Here is a 15,308-nt window from a genome sequence, read left to right on the forward strand (position 1 = left end):
TGTGAGAGAGGATGCCTCTGTGTATCAGTGAGTGTGAGAGAGAGGATGCCCCTGTATATCAGTGAGTGTGTGAGAGAGGATGCCTCTGTATTTCAGTGAGTGTGTGAGAGAGAGGATGCCTCTGTATTTCAGTGAGTGTGTGAGAGAGAGGATGCCCCTGTATATCAGTGAGTGTGTGAGAGAGGATGCCTCTGTATTTCAGTGAGTGTGAGAGAGAGGATGCCCCTGTATATCAGTGAGTGTGTGAGAGAGAGGATGCCTCTGTATATCAGTGAGTGTGTGAGAGAGAGGATGCCTCTGTATATCAGTGAGTGTGAGAGAGAGGATGCCTCTGTATATCAGTGAGTGTGTGAGAGAGAGGATGCCTCTGTATATCAGTGAGTGTGTGAGAGAGGATGCCTCTGTATATCAGTGAGTGTGAGAGAGAGGATGTCCCTGTATATCAGTAAGTGTGTGAGAGAGGATGCCTCTGTATTTCAGTGAGTGTGTGAGAGAGAGGATGCCCCTGTATATCAGTGAGTGTGTGAGAGAGAGGATGCCTCTGCATATCAGTGAGTGTGAGAGAGAGGATGCCCCTATATATCAGTGAGTGTGTGAGAGAGAGGATGCCTCTGTATATCAGTGAGTGTGAGAGAGAGGATGCCTCTGTATATCAGTGAGTGTGTGAGAGAGAGGATGCCTCTGTATATCAGTGAGTGTGAGGGAGAGGATGCCTCTGTATTTCAGTGAGTGTGAGAGAGGATGCCCCTGTATATCAGTAAGTGTGTGAGAGAGGATGCCTCTGTATTTCAGTGAGTGTGAGAGAGAGGATGCCCCTGTATATCAGTGAGTGTGTGAGAGAGGATGCCTCTGTATTTCAGTGAGTGAGTGTGTGAGTGAGAGAGGATGCCTCTGATCTCAGTGAGTGTGAGCGTGAGAGAGGATGCCTCTGTATATCAGTGAGTGTGTGAGTGAGAGAGGATGCCTCTGCATATCAGTGAGTGTGTGAGAGAGGATGCCTCTGTATATCAGTGAGTGAATGTGAGAGAGAGGATGCCTCTGTATATCAGTGAGTGTGTGAGAGAGGATGCCTCTGTATATCAGTGAGTGAGTGTGAGTGAGAGAGGATGCCTCTGTGGATCAGTGAGTGTGTGAGAGAGAGAGGATGCCCCTGTATATCAGTGAGTGTGTGAGAGAGAGGATGCCTCTGTATATCAGTGAGTGTGAGAGAGAGGATGCCTCTGTGTATCAGTGAGTGAGTGTGTGAGTGAGAGAGGATGCCTCTGTATATCAGTGAGTGAGTGTGAGTGAGAGAGGATGCCTCTGTATATCAGTGAGTGTGTGAGTGAGAGAGAGGATGCCTCTGGAGATCAGTGAGTGAGTGAGTGTGAGAGAGAGGATGCCTCTGTATATCAGTAAGTGAGTGTGTGAGTGAGAGAGGATGCCTCTGATCTCAGTGAGTGTGTGAGTGAGAGAGGATGCCTCTGTGTATCAGTGAGTGTGTGAGTGAGAGAGGATGCCTCTGTATATCAGTGAGCGTGTGAGAGAGGATGCCTCTGTATATCAGTGAGTGAGTGTGTGAGTGAGAGAGGATGCCTCTGTATATGAGTGTGTGAGTGAGAGAGGATGCCTCTGTTTTTCAGTGAGTGTGTGAGTGAGAGAGGATGCCTCTGCATATCAGTGAGTGTGTGAGTGAGAGAGAGGATGCCTCTGTATATCAGTGAGTGAGTGAGTGTGAGAGAGAGGATGCCTCTGTATATCAGTGAGTGAGTGTGTGAGTGAGAGAGGATGCCTCTGTATATCAGTGAGTGAGTGAGAGAGGATGCCTCTGTATATCAGTGAGTGTGTGAGTGAGAGAGAGGATGCCTCTGTATATCAGTGAGTGAGTGTGTGAGTGAGAGAGGATGCCTCTGTATATCAGTGAGTGAGTGAGTGTGAGAGAGAGGATGCCTCTGTATATCAGTGAGTGAGAGAGGATGCCTCTGATCTCAGTGAGTGAGAGAGGATGCCTCTGTATATCAGTGAGTGTGTGAGTGAGAGAGGATGCCTCTGTAAATCAGTAAGTGAGTGAGTGTGAGAGGATGCCTCTGATCTCAGTGAGTGTGTGAGTGAGAGGATGCCTCTGTATATCAGTGAGTGTGTGAGAGTGAGGATGCCTCTGTGTATCAGTGAGTGTGTGTGAGAGAGGATGTCTCTGTTTATCAGTGAGTGAGTGTGTGAGAGGATGCCTCTGTTTATCAGTGAGTGAGTGTGTGAGTGAGAGAGGATGCCTCTGTATATCAGTGAGTGTGTGAGTGAGAGAGAGGATGCCTCTGATCTCAGTGAGTGTGTGAGTGAGAGAGGATGCCTCTGTGTATCAGTGAGTGTGTGTGAGAGAGGATGCCTCTGTTTATCAGTGAGTGAGTGTGTGAGAGGATGCCTCTGTTTATCAGTGAGTGAGTGTGTGAGTGAGAGAGGATGCCTCTGTATATCAGTGAGTGAGTGAGTGAGAGAGAGGATGCCTCTGTATATCAGTGAGTGAGTGTGTGAGTGAGAGAGGATGCCTCTGTATATCAGTGAGTGTGTGAGTGAGAGAGAGGATGCCTCTGTATATCAGTGAGTGTGTGAGTGAGAGAGAGGATGCCTCTGCATATCAGTGAGTGAGTGTGAGTGAGAGAGGATGCCTCTGATCTCAGTGAGTGTGTGAGTGAGAGAGGATGCCTCTGCATATCAGTGAGTGTGTGTGTGAGTGAGAGAGGATGCCTCTGTATATCAGTGAGTGTGTGAGTGAGTGAGAGAGGATGCCTCTGTATATCAGTGAGTGAGTGAGTGTGAGAGGATGCCTCTGATCTCAGTGAGTGTGTGAGTGAGAGAGGATGCTTCTGTGTATCAGTGAGTGTGTGTGAGAGAGGATGCCTCTGTGTATCAGTGAGTGAGTGAGAGAGAGGATGCCTCTGTCTATCAGTGTGTGTGTGTGTGTGTGAGAGAGGATGCCTCTGTGTATCAGTGAGTGTGTGAGAGAGGATGCCCCTGTATATAAGTGAGTGAGTGTGTGAGAGAGAGGATGCCCCTGCATATCAGTGAGTGAGTTTGTGAGAGGATGCCTCTGATCTCAGTGAGTGTGTGAGTGAGAGAGGATGCCTCTGTGTATCAGTGAGTGAGTGTGAGAGAGAGGATGCCTCTGATCTCAGTGAGTGCGTGAGTGAGAGAGGATGCCTCTGATCTCAGTGAGTGTGTGAGTGAGAGAGGGTGCCTCTGTATATCAGTGAGTGTGTGAGAGAGAGGATGCCTCTGTATATCAGTGAGTGTGTGAGAGAGGATGCCTCTGTATATCAGTGAGTGTGAGAGAGAGGATGCCTCTGCATATCAGTGAGTGTGTGAGAGAGAGGATGCCTCTGTCTCTCAGTGAGTGTGTGAGAGAGGATGCCTCTGTGTATCAGTGAGTGTGAGAGAGAGGATGCCCCTGTATATCAGTGAGTGTGTGAGAGAGGATGCCTCTGTATTTCAGTGAGTGTGTGAGAGAGAGGATGCCTCTGTATTTCAGTGAGTGTGTGAGAGAGAGGATGCCCCTGTATATCAGTGAGTGTGTGAGAGAGGATGCCTCTGTATTTCAGTGAGTGTGAGAGAGAGGATGCCCCTGTATATCAGTGAGTGTGTGAGAGAGAGGATGCCTCTGTATATCAGTGAGTGTGTGAGAGAGAGGATGCCTCTGTATATCAGTGAGTGTGAGAGAGAGGATGCCTCTGTATATCAGTGAGTGTGTGAGAGAGAGGATGCCTCTGTATATCAGTGAGTGTGTGAGAGAGGATGCCTCTGTATATCAGTGAGTGTGAGAGAGAGGATGTCCCTGTATATCAGTAAGTGTGTGAGAGAGGATGCCTCTGTATTTCAGTGAGTGTGTGAGAGAGAGGATGCCCCTGTATATCAGTGAGTGTGTGAGAGAGAGGATGCCTCTGCATATCAGTGAGTGTGAGAGAGAGGATGCCCCTATATATCAGTGAGTGTGTGAGAGAGAGGATGCCTCTGTATATCAGTGAGTGTGAGAGAGAGGATGCCTCTGTATATCAGTGAGTGTGTGAGAGAGAGGATGCCTCTGTATATCAGTGAGTGTGAGGGAGAGGATGCCTCTGTATTTCAGTGAGTGTGAGAGAGGATGCCCCTGTATATCAGTAAGTGTGTGAGAGAGGATGCCTCTGTATTTCAGTGAGTGTGAGAGAGAGGATGCCCCTGTATATCAGTGAGTGTGTGAGAGAGGATGCCTCTGTATTTCAGTGAGTGTGTGAGAGAGGATGCCTCTGTATTTCAGTGAGTGTGAGGGAGAGGATGCCTCTGTATTTCAGTGAGTGTGTGAGAGAGGATGCCTCTGTCTTTCAGTGAGTGTGAGAGAGAGGATGCCCCTGTATATCAGTGAGTGTGTGAGAGAGGATGCCTCTGTATTTCAGTGAGTGTGTGAGAGAGGATGCCTCTGTATTTCAGTGAGTGTGTGAGAGAGATGCCTCTGTATATCAGTGAGTGTGTGAGAGGATGCCTCTGATCTCAGTGAGTGTGTGAGTGAGAGAGGATGCCTCTGATCTCAGTGAGTGTGTGAGAGAGAGGGTGCCTCTGTACATCAGTGAGTGTGTGTGAGAGAGGATGCCTCTGGAAATCACTGAGTGTGTGAGAGAGAGGATGCCTCTGTATATCAGTGAGTGTGAGAGAGAGGATGCCTCTGTATATCAGTGAGTGTGTGAGAGAGAGGATGCCTCTGTATATCAGTGAGTGTGTGAGAGAGGATGCCTCTGTATATCAGTGAGTGTGTGAGAGAGGATGCCTCTGGATATCAGTGAGTGTGAGAGAGAGGATGCCTCTGTATATCAGTGAGTGTGTGAGAGAGGATGCCTCTGTATATCAGTGAGTGTGAGAGAGAGGATGCCTCTGTATATCAGTGTGTGTGAGAGAGGATGCCTCTGTATATCAGTGAGTGTGTGAGAGAGGATGCCTCTGTGTATCAGTGAGTGTGAGAGAGGATGCCCCTGTATATCAGTGAGTGTGTGTGAGAGAGGATGCCTCTGTATATCAGTGAGTGTGTGAGAGAGAGGGTGCCTCTGTACATCAGTGAGTGTGTGTGAGAGAGGATGCCTCTGCATATCAGTGAGTGTGTGAGAGAGGATGCCTCTGTATATCAGTGAGTGTGAGAGAGAGGATGCCTCTGTATATCAGTGAGTGTGTGAGAGAGAGGATGCCCCTGTATATCAGTGAGTGTGTGAGAGAGGATGCCTCTGTATATCAGTGAGTGTGTGAGAGAGAGGATGCCTCTGGATATCAGTGAGTGTGAGAGAGAGGATGTCTCTGTACATCAGTGAGTGTGTGAGAGAGGACGCCTCTGTATATCAGTGAGTGTGAGAGAGAGGATGCCTCTGTATATCAGTGAGTGTGTGAGAGAGAGGATGCCTCTGTATATCAGTGAGTGTGTGAGAGAGGATGCCTCTGTATATCAGTGAGTGTGAGAGAGAGGATGTCCCTGTATATCAGTAAGTGTGTGAGAGAGGATGCCTCTGTATTTCAGTGAGTGTGTGAGAGAGAGGATGCCCCTGTATATCAGTGAGTGTGTGAGAGAGAGGAAGCCTCTGCATATCAGTGAGTGTGAGAGAGAGGATGCCCCTGTATATCAGTGAGTGTGTGAGAGAGAGGATGCCTCTGTATATCAGTGAGTGTGAGAGAGAGGATGCCTCTGTATATCAGTGAGTGTGTGAGAGAGAGGATGCCTCTGTATATCAGTGAGTGTGAGGGAGAGGATGCCTCTGTATTTCAGTGAGTGTGAGAGAGGATGCCCCTGTATATCAGTGAGTGTGTGAGAGAGGATGCCTCTGTATTTCAGTGAGTGTGAGAGAGAGGATGCCCCTGTATATCAGTGAGTGTGTGAGAGAGGATGCCTCTGTATTTCAGTGAGTGTGTGAGAGAGGATGCCTCTGTATTTCAGTGAGTGTGAGGGAGAGGATGCCTCTGTATTTCAGTGAGTGTGTGAGAGAGGATGCCTCTGTCTTTCAGTGAGTGTGAGAGAGAGGATGCCCCTGTATATCAGTGAGTGTGTGAGAGAGGATGCCTCTGTATTTCAGTGAGTGTGTGAGAGAGGATGCCTCTGTATTTCAGTGAGTGTGTGAGAGAGATGCCTCTGTATATCAGTGAGTGTGTGAGAGGATGCCTCTGATCTCAGTGAGTGTGTGAGAGAGAGGGTGCCTCTGTACATCAGTGAGTGTGTGTGAGAGAGGATGCCTCTGTATATCAGTGAGTGTGTGAGAGAGAGGATGCCTCTGTATATCAGTGAGTGTGTGAGAGAGCATGCCTCTGTATATCAGTGAGTGTGTGAGAGAGGATGCCTCTGGATATCAGTGAGTGTGAGAGAGAGGATGCCTCTGTATATCAGTGAGTGTGTGAGAGAGGATGCCTCTGTATATCAGTGAGTGTGAGAGAGAGGATGCCTCTGTATATCAGTGTGTGTGAGAGAGGATGCCTCTGCATATCAGTGAGTGTGTGAGAGAGGATGCCTCTGTTTATCAGTGAGTGTGAGAGAGGATGCCCCTGTATATCAGTGAGTGTGTGTGAGAGAGGATGCCTCTGTATATCAGTGAGTGTGTGAGAGAGAGGATGCCTCTGTATATCAGTGAGTGTGAGAGAGAGGATGCCTCTGTATATCAGTGAGTGTGTGAGAGAGAGGATGCCTCTGTATGTCAGTGAGTGTGTGAGAGAGGATGCCTCTGTATATCAGTGAGTGTGTGAGAGAGGATGCCTCTGGATATCAGTGAGTGTGAGAGAGAGGATGCCTCTGTATATCAGTGAGTGTGTGAGAGAGGATGCCTCTGGAAATCAGTGAGTGTGAGAGAGAGGATGCCTCTGTATATCAGTGTGTGTGAGAGAGAGGATGCCTCTGAAAATCAGTGAGTGTGTGAGAGAGGATGCCTCTGTTTATCAGTGAGTGTGAGAGAGGATGCCCCTGTATATCAGTGAGTGTGTGTGAGAGAGGATGCCTCTGCATATCAGTGAGTGTGTGAGAGAGAGGATGCCTCTGTATATCAGTGAGTGTGAGAGAGAGGATGCCTCTGTATATCAGTGAGTGTGTGAGAGAGAGGATGCCTCTGTATATCAGTGAGTGTGTGAGAGAGGATGCCTCTGTATATCAGTGAGTGTGAGAGAGAAGATGCCTCTGTATATCAGTGAGTGTGTGAGAGAGAGGATGCCTCTGTATATCAGTGAGTGTGTGAGAGAGGATGCCTCTGCATATCAGTGAGTGTGTGAGAGAGAGGATGCCTCTGTATATCAGTGAGTGTGTGAGAGACGATGCCTCTGTATATCAGTGAGTGAGTGTGTGAGAGAGAGGATGCCCCTGTATATCAGTGAGTGTGTGAGAGAGGATGCCTCTGTATATCAGTGAGTGTGTGAGAGAGAGGATGCCTCTGGATATCAGTGAGTGTGAGAGAGAGGATGCCTCTGTACATCAGTGAGTGTGTGAGAGAGGATGCCTCTGTATATCAGTGAGTGTGAGAGAGAGGATGCCTCTGTATATCAGTGAGTGTGTGAGAGAGGATGCCTCTGTGTATCAGTGAGTGTGAGAGAGAGGATGTCCCTGTATATCAGTGAGTGTGTGAGAGAGGATGCCTCTGTATTTCAGTGAGTGTGTGAGAGAGAGGATGCCCCTGTATATCAGTGAGTGTGTGAGAGAGAGGATGCCTCTGCATATCAGTGAGTGTGAGAGAGAGGATGCCCCTGTATATCAGTGAGTGTGTGAGAGAGAGGATGCCTCTGTATATCAGTGAGTGTGAGAGAGAGGATGCCTCTGTATATCAGTGAGTGTGTGAGAGAGAGGATGCCTCTGTATATCAGTGAGTGTGAGGGAGAGGATGCCTCTGTATTTCAGTGAGTGTGAGAGAGAGGATGCCCCTGTATATCAGTGAGTGTGTGAGAGAGGATGCCTCTGTGTTTCAGTGAGTGAGTGTGTGAGTGAGAGAGGATGCCTCTGTATATCAGTGAGTGAATGTGAGAGAGAGGATGCCTCTGTATATCAGTGAGTGTGTGAGAGAGGATGCCTCTGTATATCAGTGAGTGAGTGTGAGTGAGAGAGGATGCCTCTGTGTATCAGTGAGTGTGTGAGAGAGAGAGGATGCCCCTGTATATCAGTGAGTGTGTGAGAGAGAGGATGCCTCTGTATATCAGTGAGTGTGAGGGAGAGGATGCCTCTGTATTTCAGTGAGTGTGAGAGAGAGGATGCCCCTGTATATCAGTGAGTGTGTGAGAGAGGATGCCTCTGTATTTCAGTGAGTGTGAGAGAGAGGATGCCCCTGTATATCAGTGAGTGTGTGAGAGAGGATGCCTCTGTATTTCAGTGAGTGTGTGAGAGAGGATGCCTCTGTATTTCAGTGAGTGTGAGGGAGAGGATGCCTCTGTATTTCAGTGAGTGTGTGAGAGATGATGCCTCTGTCTTTCAGTGAGTGTGAGAGAGAGGATGCCCCTGTATATCAGTGAGTGTGTGAGAGAGGATGCCTCTGTATTTCAGTGAGTGTGTGAGAGAGGATGCCTCTGTATTTCAGTAATTGTGTGAGCGAGGATGCCTCTGTATATCAGTGAGTGTGTGAGAGGATGCCTCTGATCTCAGTGAGTGTGTGAGTGAGAGAGGATGCCTCTGATCTCAGTGAGTGTGTGAGAGAGAGGGTGCCTCTGTACATCAGTGAGTGTGTGTGAGAGAGGATGCCTCTGCATATCAGTGAGTGTGTGAGAGAGGATGCCTCTGTATATCAGTGAGTGTGAGAGAGAGGATGCCTCTGTATATCAGTGAGTGTGTGAGAGAGAGGATGCCCCTGGATATCAGTGAGTGAGTGAAAGGATGCCTCTGTATATCAGTGTGTGTGAGAGAGGATGCCTCTGCATATCAGTGAGTGTGTGTCAGAGAGGATGCCTCTGCGTATCAGTGAGTGTGCGAGAGAGGATGCCTCTGTGTATCAGTGAGTGTGTGAGAGAGAGGATGCCCCTGGATATCAGTGAGTGAGTGTGTGAGTGAGAGAGGATGCCCCTGTATATCAGTGAGTGAGTGTGAGTGAGAGAGGATGCCCCTGTATATCAGTGAGTGTGTGAGAGAGAGGATGCCTCGGTTTTTCAGTGAGTGTGTGAGAGAGAGGATGCCCCTGGATATCAGTGAGTGAGTGTGTGAGTGAGAGAGGATGCCCCTGTACATCAGTGAGTGTGTGAGTGAGAGAGGATGCCTCTGTATATCAGTGAGTGTGTGAGAGAGGATGCCTCTGTATATCATGAGTGAGTGTGTGAGTGAGAGAGAGGATGCCTCTGTATATCAGTGAGTGAGTGAGTGTGAGAGAGAGGATGCCTCTGTATATCAGTGAGTGAGTGTGTGAGTGAGAGAGGATGCTTCTGTATATCAGTGAGTGTGTGAGTGAGAGAGGATGCCTCTGTAAATCAGTGAGTGTGTGAGAGAGGATGCCTCGGTATATCAGTGAGTGAGTGTGTGAGTGAGAGAGGATGCCTCTGATCTCAGTGAGTGTGTGAGTGAGAGAGGATGCCTCTGTATATCAGTGAGTGAATGTGAGAGAGAGGATGCCTCTGTATATCAGTGAGTGTGTGAGAGAGGATGCCTCTGTATATCAGTGAGTGAGTGTGAGTGAGAGAGGATGCCTCTGTGTATCAGTGAGTGTGTGAGAGAGAGAGGATGCCCCTGTATATCAGTGAGTGTGTGAGAGAGAGGATGCCTCTGTATATCAGTGAGTGTGAGAGAGAGGATGCCTCTGTGTATCAGTGAGTGAGTGTGTGAGTGAGAGAGGATGCCTCTGAAGATCAGTGAGTGAGTGTGAGTGAGAGAGGATGCCTCTGTATATCAGTGTGTGTGTGAGAGAGGATGCCTCTGTGTATCAGTGAGTGTGTGAGTGAGAGAGAGGATGCCTCTGGAGATCAGTGAGTGAGTGAGTGTGAGAGAGAGGATGCCTCTGTATATCAGTAAGTGAGTGTGTGAGTGAGAGAGGATGCCTCTGATCTCAGTGAGTGTGTGAGTGAGAGAGGATGCCTCTGTGTATCAGTGAGTGTGTGAGTGAGAGAGGATGCCTCTGTATATCAGTGAGCGTGTGAGAGAGGATGCCTCTGTATATCAGTGAGTGAGTGTGTGAGTGAGAGAGGATGCCTCTGGAAATGAGTGTGTGAGTGAGAGAGGATGCCTCTGTTTTTCAGTGAGTGTGTGAGTGAGAGAGGATGCCTCTGCATATCAGTGAGTGTGTGAGTGAGAGAGAGGATGCCTCTGTATATCAGTGAGTGAGTGAGTGTGAGAGAGAGGATGCCTCTGTATATCAGTGAGTGTGTGAGAGAGAGGATGCCCCTGGATATCAGTGAGTGAGTGAAAGGATGCCTCTGTGTCAGTGTGTGTGAGAGAGGATGCCTCTGCATATCAGTGAGTGTGTGTGAGAGAGGATGCCTCTGCATATCAGTGAGTGTGTGAGAGAGGATGCCTCTGTGTATCAGTGAGTGTGTGAGAGAGAGGATGCCCCTGGATATCAGTGAGTGAGTGTGTGAGTGAGAGAGGATGCCCCTGTATATCAGTGAGTGTGTGAGAGAGAGGATGCCTCGGTTTTTCAGTGAGTGTGTGAGAGAGAGGATGCCCCTGGATATCAGTGAGTGAGTGTGTGAGTGAGAGAGGATGCCCCTGTACATCAGTGAGTGTGTGAGTGAGAGGATGCCTCTGTATATCAGTGAGTGTGTGAGTGAGAGAGGATGCCTCTGCATATCAGTGAGTGTGTGAGAGAGGATGCCTCTGTATATCAGTGAGTGAGTGTGTGAGTGAGAGAGGATGCCTCTGTATATCAGTGAGTGAATGTGAGAGAGAGGATGCCTCTGTATATCAGTGAGTGTGTGAGAGAGGATGCCTCTGTGTATCAGTGAGTGAGTGTGAGTGAGAGAGGATGCCTCTGTGTATCAGTGAGTGTGTGAGAGAGAGAGGATGCCCCTGTATATCAGTGAGTGTGTGAGAGAGAGGATGCCTCTGTATATCAGTGAGTGTGAGAGAGAGGATGCCTCTGTGTATCAGTGAGTGAGTGTGTGAGTGAGAGAGGATGCCTCTGAAGATCAGTGAGTGAGTGTGAGTGAGAGAGGATGCCTCTGTATATCAGTGTGTGTGTGAGAGAGGATGCCTCTGTGTATCAGTGAGTGTGTGAGTGAGAGAGAGGATGCCTCTGTATATCAGTGAGTGTGTGAGTGAGAGAGAGGATGCCTCTGGAGATCAGTGAGTGAGTGAGTGTGAGAGAGAGGATGCCTCTGTATATCAGTAAGTGAGTGTGTGAGTGAGAGAGGATGCCCCTGTATATCAGTGAGTGTGTGAGAGAGAGGATGCCTCGGTTTTTCAGTGAGTGTGTGAGAGAGAGGATGCCCCTGGATATCAGTGAGTGAGTGTGTGAGTGAGAGAGGATGCCACTGTACATCAGTGAGTGTGTGAGTGAGAGAGGATGCCTCTGTATATCAGTGAGTGTGTGAGAGAGGATGCCTCTGTATATCAGTGAGTGAGTGTGTGAGTGAGAGAGAGGATGCCTCTGTATATCAGTGAGTGAGTGTGTGAGTGAGAGAGGATGCCTCTGTATATCAGTGAGTGTGTGAGAGAGGATGCCTCTGTATATCAGTGAGTGAGTGTGTGAGTGAGAGAGGATGCCTCTGATCTCAGTGAGTGTGTGCGTGAGAGAGGATGCCTCTGTATATCAGTGAGTGTGTGAGTGAGAGAGGTTGCCTCTGCATATCAGTGAGTGTGTGAGAGAGGATGCCTCTGTATATCAGTGAGTGAGTGTGTGAGTGAGAGAGGATGCCTCTGTATATCAATGAGTGAATGTGAGAGAGAGGATGCCTCTGTATATCAGTGAGTGTGAGAGAGAGGATGCCTCTTTATATCAGTAAGTGAGTGTGTGAGTGAGAGAGGATGCCTCTGATCTCAGTGAGTGTGTGAGTGAGAGAGGATGCCTCTGTGTATCAGTGAGTGTGTGAGTGAGAGAGGATGCCTCTGTATATCAGTGAGCGTGTGAGAGAGGATGCCTCTGTATATCAGTGAGTGAGTGTGTGAGTGAGAGAGGATGCCTCTGTATATGAGTGTGTGAGTGAGAGAGGATGCCTCTGTTTTTCAGTGAGTGTGTGAGTGTGAGAGAGAGGATGCCTCTGTATATCAGTGAGTGAGTGTGTGAGTGAGAGAGGATGCCTCTGCATATCAGTGAGAGTGAGTGAGAGAGAGGATGCCTCTGCATATCAGTGAGTGAGTGAGTGTGAGAGAGAGGATGCCTCTGTATATCAGTGAGTGAGTGTGTGAGTGAGAGAGGATGCCTCTGTATATCAGTGAGTGAGTGAGAGAGGATGCCTCTGTATATCAGTGAGTGTGTGAGTGAGAGAGAGGATGCCTCTGTATGTCAGTGAGTGAGTGTGTGAGTGAGAGAGGATGCCTCTGTATATCAGTGAGTGAGTGAGTGTGAGAGAGAGGATGCCTCTGTATATCAGTGAGTAAGTGTGAGTGAGAGAGGATGCCTCTGATCTCAGTGAGTGTGAGAGGATGCCTCTGATCTCAGTGAGTGTGTGAGTGAGAGAGGATGCCTCTGTGTATCAGTGAGTGTGTGTGAGAGGATGCCTCTGTATATCAGTGAGTGTGTGAGAGTGAGGATGCCTCTGTGTATCAGTGAGTGTGTGTGAGAGAGGATGCCTCTGTTTATCAGTGAGTGAGTGTGTGAGAGGATGCCTCGGTTTATCAGTGAGTGAGTGTGTGAGTGAGAGAGGATGCCTCTGTATATCAGTGAGTGAGTGAGTGTGAGAGAGAGGATGCCTCTGTATATCAGTGAGTGAGTGTGTGAGTGAGAGAGGATGCCTCTGTATATCAGTGAGTGTGTGAGTGAGAGAGAGGATGCCTCTGATCTCAGTGAGTGTGTGAGTGAGAGAGGATGCCTCTGTGTATCAGTGAGTGTGTGTGAGAGAGGATGCCTCTGTTTATCAGTGAGTGAGTGTGAGAGGATGCCTCTGTTTATCAGTGAGTGAGTGTGTGAGTGAGAGAGGATGCCTCTGTATATCAGTGAGTGAGTGAGTGAGAGAGAGGATGCCTCTGTCTGCCAGTGAGTGTGTGAGTGAGAGAGAGGATGCCTCTGTATATCAGTGAGTGAGTGTGAGTGAGAGAGGATGCCTCTGATCTCAGTGAGTGTGTGAGTGAGAGAGGATGCCTCTGTATATCAGTGAGTGTGTGTGTGAGTGAGAGAGGATGCCTCTGTATATCAGTGAGTGTGTGAGTGAGTGAGAGAGGATGCCTCTGTATATCAGTGAGTGAGTGAGTGTGAGAGGATGCCTCTGATCTCAGTGAGTGTGTGAGTGAGAGAGGATGCTTCTGTGTATCAGTGAGTGTGTGTGAGAGAGGATGCCTCTGTATATCAGTGAGTGAGTGAGAGAGAGGATGCCTCTGTCTATCAGTGTGTGTGTGTGTGTGTGTGAGAGAGGATGCCACTGTATATCAGTGAGTGTGTGAGAGAGGATGCCCCTGGAAATAAGTGAGTGAGTGTGTTAGAGAGAGGATGCCCCTGCATATCAGTGAGTGAGTTTGTGAGAGGATGCCTCTGATCTCAGTGACTGTGTGAGTGAGAGAGGATGCCTCTGTATATCAGTGAGTGAGTGTGAGAGAGAGGATGCCTCTGATCTCATTGAGTGTGTGAGTGAGAGAGGGTGCCTCTGTATATCAGTGAGTGTGTGTGAGAGAGGATGCCTCCGTATATCAGTGAGTGTGTGAGAGAGAGGATGCCTCTGTATATCAGTGAGTGTGAGAGAGAGGATGCCTCTGTATATCAGTGAGTGTGTGAGAGAGAGGATGCCTCTGTACATCAGTGAGTGTGTGAGAGAGGATGCCTCTGTATATCAGTGAGTGTGAGAGAGAGGATGCCTCTGCATATCAGTGAGTGTGTGAGAGAGAGGATGCCTCTGTATATCAGTGAGTGTGTGAGAGAGGATGCCTCTGTATATCAGTGAGTGTGAGAGAGAGGATGCCCCTGTATATCAGTGAGTGAGAGAGGATGCCTCTGTATTTCAGTGAGTGTGTGAGAGAGAGGATGCCTCTGTATTTCAGTGAGTGTGTGAGAGAGAGGATGCCCCTGTTTCTCAGTGAGTGTGTGAGAGAGGATGCCTCTGTATTTCAGTGAGTGTGAGAGAGAGGATGCCCCTGTCTATCAGTGAGTGTGTGAGAGAGAGGATGCCTCTGTATATCAGTGAGTGTGTGAGAGAGGATGCCTCTGCATATCAGTGAGTGTGTGAGAGAGAGGATGCCTCTGGATATCAGTGAGTGTGAGAGAGAGGATGCCTCTGTATATCAGTGAGCGTGTGAGAGAGGATGCCTCTGTATATCAGTGAGTGAGTGTGTGAGTGAGAGAGGATGCCTCTGTATATGAGTGTGTGAGTGAGAGAGGATGCCTCTGTTTTTCAGTGAGTGTGTGAGTGTGAGAGAGAGGATGCCTCTGTATATCAGTGAGTGAGTGTGTGAGTGAGAGAGGATGCCTCTGCATATCAGTGAGAGTGAGTGAGAGAGAGGATGCCTCTGCATATCAGTGAGTGAGTGAGTGTGAGAGAGAGGATGCCTCTGTATATCAGTGAGTGAGTGTGTGAGTGAGAGAGGATGCCTCTGTATATCAGTGAGTGAGTGAGAGAGGATGCCTCTGTATATCAGTGAGTGTGTGAGTGAGAGAGAGGATGCCTCTGTATGTCAGTGAGTGAGTGTGTGAGTGAGAGAGGATGCCTCTGTATATCAGTGAGTGAGTGAGTGTGAGAGAGAGGATGCCTCTGTATATCAGTGAGTAAGTGTGAGTGAGAGAGGATGCCTCTGATCTCAGTGAGTGTGAGAGGATGCCTCTGATCTCAGTGAGTGTGTGAGTGAGAGAGGATGCCTCTGTGTATCAGTGAGTGTGTGTGAGAGGATGCCTCTGTATATCAGTGAGTGTGTGAGAGTGAGGATGCCTCTGTGTATCAGTGAGTGTGTGTGAGAGAGGATGCCTCTGTTTATCAGTGAGTGAGTGTGTGAGAGGATGCCTCGGTTTATCAGTGAGTGAGTGTGTGAGTGAGAGAGGATGCCTCTGTATATCAGTGAGTGAGTGAGTGTGAGAGAGAGGATGCCTCTGTATATCAGTGAGTGAGTGAGAGAGGATGCCTCTGTATATCAGTGAGTGTGTGAGTGAGAGAGAGGATGCCTCTGATCTCAGTGAGTGTGTGAGTGAGAGAGGATGCCTCTGTGTATCAGTGAGTGTGTGTGAGAGAGGATGCCTCTGTTTATCAGTGAGTGAGTGTGAGAGGATGCCTCTGTTTATCAGTGAGTGAGTGTGTGAGTGAGAGAGGATGCC

General features: G+C 48.6%; 1 protein-coding gene across 2 annotated transcripts in view; it reads right to left on the bottom strand.

Moving 5' to 3' along the window:
• LOC137317454 (NACHT, LRR and PYD domains-containing protein 12-like) overlaps nucleotides 1-15,308 on the bottom strand; it is a 257,531-nt gene that overhangs the window by 201,909 nt on the left and 40,314 nt on the right. The gene's annotated exons all lie outside the window — the stretch shown is intronic.

Source organism: Heptranchias perlo, unplaced genomic scaffold (genome assembly GCF_035084215.1).
Source record: "Heptranchias perlo isolate sHepPer1 unplaced genomic scaffold, sHepPer1.hap1 HAP1_SCAFFOLD_62, whole genome shotgun sequence".
Taxonomy (NCBI): Eukaryota; Metazoa; Chordata; class Chondrichthyes; order Hexanchiformes; family Hexanchidae; genus Heptranchias; species Heptranchias perlo.